This window comes from Callospermophilus lateralis, chromosome 7, assembly GCF_048772815.1.
Source record: "Callospermophilus lateralis isolate mCalLat2 chromosome 7, mCalLat2.hap1, whole genome shotgun sequence".
Lineage (NCBI taxonomy): Eukaryota > Metazoa > Chordata > Mammalia > Rodentia > Sciuridae > Callospermophilus > Callospermophilus lateralis.
The window spans coordinates 125,142,304-125,148,087 of NC_135311.1; the positions used below are offsets into that span (position 1 = coordinate 125,142,304).

At 48.3% G+C, this 5,784-nt stretch overlaps 1 pseudogene; it reads left to right on the top strand.

Moving 5' to 3' along the window:
- Window positions 1-1,370: 1,370 nt before the first annotated feature.
- LOC143404520 (protein SET-like) lies at window positions 1,371-5,187 on the top strand (annotated as a pseudogene).
- Window positions 5,188-5,784: the final 597 nt, after the last annotated feature.

The following is a 5,784-nucleotide window of genomic DNA, read 5'->3' on the forward strand; positions in this document are numbered from 1 at the left end:
GAAATTAAACCCAAAGGATATATATATATATATATATTTGAATTTTTTAGTATTTATTTTTTAGTTTTCGGCGGTCACAACATCTTTGTTTGTATGTGGTGCTGAGGATTGAACCCGGGCCGCATGCATGCCAGGCGAGTGCGCTACTGCTTGAGCCACATCCCCAGCCCCAGCAAAGTATATTTTATAGGGCACTAAATCTCCTTCCCTTTCCTGCTGGGCTCTCTCTTTGATTTGACTCACTCTTGCCCTAAACTCCTTGGATTTGTAAAGCCCTGGTGCCTCTTGTAAAGCCTTGGGGAGAGAGGGGTTTACTGTATCCAAATACTGACCCTAATAGCCAAGCAGGGTGACGCATGCCTGCAATCCCATTGACTAGAGAGGCTGAGGCAGGAGGATCACAAGTTCAAGGCCAGCCTCAGCAACTTAGAAAGGCCATTAGTGAGACCCTGTCTAAAAAAAAAAAAAAAAAAAAAGAGCTGGGTATGTAACTCAGTGCAAAGGATGCCTGAGTTCAATCCCCCACCCCATCACTAAAATAAAAGAAATAGGCTCTGGTCAAACACTGGCCCCAGGTCCCAGGCAGCAGAGGGAGCTGTGAAAACCCCAGAGACTTCATCTAAGAACCCAAGGAGCAGGACCAGAACCTTATCAGGCTTGTGAGCTGCAAGACCCTTCCCCTCTCTGGGCCTCAGTTTCCCCAGATTAGAATGAGAGATTTAGCCTTCCAGCTCTGATATCCAGAGTTAAGGATCCTGAAGGAAATTTGGAGCTCCACGTGCACACATGGGCAGTGCTTTACTTCCTGGGTGATGCAGACCCAGGAGACCTGCAAGCTTTTCTTGACACATGCCAGGCAAAACAGGATCCAGTCCCGGGACATCCTCCAAGCTCTAATAGCTTGTACTAGTGACTAGACTAGGATCAGTCTGGCCTGGTTCTCAAGTGTGGAAGACTCCCCAGAGCGTCCCCAGAACCCCTGCCCTCGCCAGAACCAGCAGGGATGATGGCAGGGAACAGCTGGGTCCTCTTGGGCTGACCACTGCAGGTGCCTAGCCCAGACTGTAGCAGAGGGAATGTGGAAGGAAAGGAGAAAGGAGAGGCACCTGGGCTTTACAGATCCAAGCAGGGACAGGGAAGAGAGTGGGGCTGAGAGGCCCCGCCCCTCGGACGTCAATTCGCTGGACGGGCAGTTCAGGGCTTCCCTCCCTGCCCCGAGGCCGGTTCCCCGGGCGGGCTCCTCCCGTGGGAACTGCTGTCTCGGCAGCGAGGCGCTCGCCGCCCTGATGCCAGGAATGAGGCTGGGCTGCAGGGCGGGCCCGGACCCGGTTGCCCTTCACTAGGGCCCTGGACGGGTAGGCTCTGGGCGGATGATCCCGCCGGGAACTGGGCGCCCCGGGCTCAACGGGCCGCCCACCTCGGCAGACGGGGCGCCCTCCCTCCAGCCAGTGGAGCAGCAGCTGGGTAACACCAGGGAGCAGGTTGGAAAACTCTGAGCTCCTTCGCCAGCCTCGCTGGCTCAGAATCTGCATTTTAATGAGGTGCCCAGGTGACTCATAAGCATGAATCCAACAAGCGCTGATCTAAGAAAGTCTGCCGGCGTATTTATAGGATAAAAAAAAGAGAGACAGTATAGGTTACTTTCCTTTTATTTCTTCACATTTTGGTTATGGCATTGATTTCCGCATTTGGAAATTTAAGAATTGTACTACAGGAAAGAGGCATCTCAATGTTATTGTTACAAAAGGGGTGTGGAATGGGCTAAGGGCTGGAGACCCACTCAAGAGCACCCACTCAGGTGTATGCCCTGAGGAGGTAGGAATGGGAGCAAGACAGCCCTCGAACATCCGGAGGAGCAGAGAAGAGGAGCCAAAGGCAAATTGTGCCTTCCTGAGCCTCAGTTTCCTCACCATGATATGGCCTTACTCACCTGTCATATCTATGTGCCTCCCTATCGCTTAGGGTGGGCTGAACAGAGCCCAGGGTGGAGAGGCTTTATGAGCTACACCACCCTGAGGAAAGGGAGATCTGAATCCAAGAGAGGTGGAAAACCTGCCCTGCTCAGATCCCTTCGGGCAGCCTGGCCTGTCCCTGTCCTTTGGATCTCAGGGCCTTGCCTCCTACTCTTTCTCCATTTCTCTTCCCTCTTCCTTCTCTACCTCCTTACCACCACCAGCATCAGACCACATCTCACATCTTTGACAACAAAAATCTGCACTCCTGTCTGAAATTTGCTCCAAATTCGCATTGTTTCTGTGAAGGAAAAGCCTTCCGTGTTGGCTATATGCTGGACACTGCTCACACACCAGGTATTTCGCACTAGCCAGGGAGGAAGGTCATAATGCCCTGATGAGCAGATGAGGAAACCAAGCCTCAGTGAAGGGGGAGTAATTTGTACCCAGGTCACAGTGCCCCAAGAGGCCAAGATGGGATAAGAACAGAAGCCCTGGGATTCTACTACACCAGGCTTCCTTGGCTGGGAAAATAGGAAGGAACTTCCAATGGCCCTCCTAAGGCCACACTCCACCATTCCCTGCAAAATCTGGGCTTGTTTTGTTGTTGCTGATTTGTTTTTCCCCCATACCAGGGATTGAACCAGAGGCGTCCAACCACTGAGCCACATCCCCAGCTCTTTTATATATATATGTATTTTTAAAATATTTTTTTAGTTGTAGTTGGACACAATTCCTTTATTTTATTTATTTTTATGTGGTGCTGAGGATCAAACCCAGGGCCCCACACATGTGAGGCGAGCACTCTACCGCTGAGCCACAAACGCACCCCCAGTCCTTCTTTTTTCTTTTTTAATATATTTTTAAAAATATTTATTCTTAAGTTTTAGGTGAACACAATATCTTATTTTACATTTATGTGATGCTAACAGATAAGGATCGAACCCAGTGCCTCCTGCATGCTAGGTGAGCACTCTACCACTGAGCTACAACCCCGGCACCCCCAGCCCTTCTTTTTTATATTTTATTTAGAAACAGGGTCTCACTAAATTGCTGAGTGCCTTGCTAAATTGCTGAAGTTGGCCTTGAACTTCTGATCCTCCTGCCTCTGCCTCCCAAGCTGCTGGGATTACAGGTAGGTGCCACCATGTCCCTCTAAGATCTGGCTCTTACCTCCTTTCTTCAAGTTCTTTCCATGGATATTTATTGAACATCAACATCTTCTCAGGCACTGGGTTACCCTGAAAACAAAATAGATAAAATCCCTGCACTTCTGGAGAAGCAGTGGCCTGAGCCAAGGAGATGGCAGAAAACAGGGAATGAGGGGGTGAGGGTGGGGGTGGGGGATTGATGTGGGTGAGATGTGGTCTTATGCTGTCTGTTCTGAAAGTAGAGTCATCAGGACTTGCTGACCAACTAGAATGTAGGGTGCAAGAGAAAAAGGAGTAGGCCTGAGAGTGTGGCTCAGTGGTAGAGCTCACCCTGGGTTCCATCCCCAGCACAGCAAAAAAGAGAGGGAGACAAGAGTGAAAAACAGCTCCTAGTTATCAGTCCCCAAGCTGGGAGTTGCCTTTTATTTGATAGGGGAGGAGCAGCAATTCAGTTCAAGAATTCAGCTTTGAATATGCAAAGTTTGAGAAGATGATAAACATATAAGGAGAGATGTGGAATAAAATTAAGTGAATGAGCTTTACAGTCCAGGAGAGAGCTCTGGACTGAAATATGTAAATTTGGGGTTGGCTGGTGCACAGAGGGCATTGAGAGCCCACTAAGACTGCACAAGGTTGCCAAGGGAGTGGTGTAGACAGAAAAGGCAAGAGAACCCGGGAGTGCGTGCTAGGGTATTTCACTGCGGAGAGGTTGAACAGATTAGGAGGAACCACTGGGACAAAGGAGGCCACCAGGACAATGAGATGTCTTAGAAACCAAGTATTCCAAGAGGGAATGATCCCTCACGTCACAGACAGTATAGAGATTGAGTAAGGAGCTAGGAGTGTAGCTCGACGGTACAGGTTCAGGATTTGCCCAATAAGCATAGGGTCCTGGGTTCAACCCCTAGCATCGCAAAAAAAAAAAAAAAAAAAAAAAAAAAAAAGGAAGGAAGGAAGGAAGCAGAAAAGGGAAAGAAAGAAAAGGAAGGGGGGAAAAGAAAGGGAGAACAAAAGTAAAATACCATTTCACACCACTAACATGGCTACAAAATAAAAGGACTGATAAAATGGGCATGGTAGTGCAGCTGTAATCACTTGGGAGGTTGAGGCAGGAGGATCTTGAGTTCCAGACTGGCCTGGGCGGAGCAGTGAGCACGAGCCCCAATAAGGGAGCTCGGGCATCCGCCTCCCTCCGCAGGCAGGAGCCCCAGCCTGCTGCGAGGGCAGCTGGAGCTAGCAAGCAAGGGGGAGGGCTGCGAGGGAGCGCAGGTGCAGGTGGTAAGGGGAAGCCCCCTGTCCGCCCCTCCCCCTCTGGGCTTGGCCTGTCACCACTCCCCACACACCTCCGAGAGCAGCACCAAAAGGACAGTCAGTAGAAAGGAGCTCAACTCCAACCACGACGGCAGACAGGGACCCCAGAAGAACAAGCAGCAATTGATCATATCGATGAGGTACAAAATGAAACAGATAGACTTATTGAGCAAGCCAGTGAGGAGATGCTGAAAGTAGAACAGAAATATAACTCCGCCAACCATTTTTTCGGAAGAGGTCAGAATTGGTCGCCAAAACCCCCAATTTGGGGGTAATAACATTTGTCAACCATCCACAAGTGTCAACACCGCGGAAGATGAAGCGGCGCTGCAAGATTTGATCAGAGTTGAAGTGATGGAATTTGAAGATATCAAATCAGGTTACAGAATAGATTTTTATTTTGATGAAAATCCTTACTTTGAATATAAAGTTCTCTCCAAAGAATTTCATCTGAATGAGAGTGGCGATCCATCTTCAAAGTCCACTGAAATCAAATGGAAATCTGGAAAGGATTTGACGTTCAAGTTCAACGCAGAATAAAGCCATCAGGAAGAGGCAGCAGGAAGAACCGAGAGCTTCTCTACCTGGTTTACTGACCATCCTGACGCAGGTGCAGGTGAGGTAGAAGAGGTCTTCAAAGATGGTATGTGGCCGAATCCATTGCAGTCGGTTCCTGACATGGATGATGAAGACGGATTGGGAGATATTGATGAAGAAGGCAATAAGGATGAAGTGAAGAAGATGAAGATGATGATAAATGGAAAGATAACTAACTCAATACCAATGGATTCCAACCTTTTTTGTTTTTTGTTTTCATGTATTTTTTTTTTTTTTTTTGGAGGGGTCTGGGGCAGGTACTGGACCACTGAGCCACATCCCCAGCCCTATGTGGTATTTTATTTAGAGACAGGGTCTCTGCAGGCGCGGTGGCTGTGCACACCTGTAATCCCAGCAGCTTGGGAGGCTGAGACAGGAGTTCAAAGCCAGCCTCAAGCAACTCGGTGAGACCCTGTCTCTAAATAAACTACAAAAAAAAAAAAAAAAAAAAAATAGGGCTGGAGATGTGGCTCAGTGGTTGAGTGTTCCTGAGTTCAATCCCTGGTACCAAAATAAATAAACAAACAAAAATAGAGATGGTCTCACTGAGTTGCTTAGCGTTCTTCGCGCCCCCCCCCCTACTTACGCTCTGTTGCCCTGTTCTTGAGGTCTCTTTTCTCAATCCATGGTTCTCAATTTATTGGAAGGGAGGGAATACCTTGAGCAGAGTACAATGGGAAAAGAAATCGCTACACCCTTCTGTTCTAAATTCATTTTTATCCCTGTCTCAAAAAATAAACAACAAAAACAAAAACAAAAAACCTATATGGAAT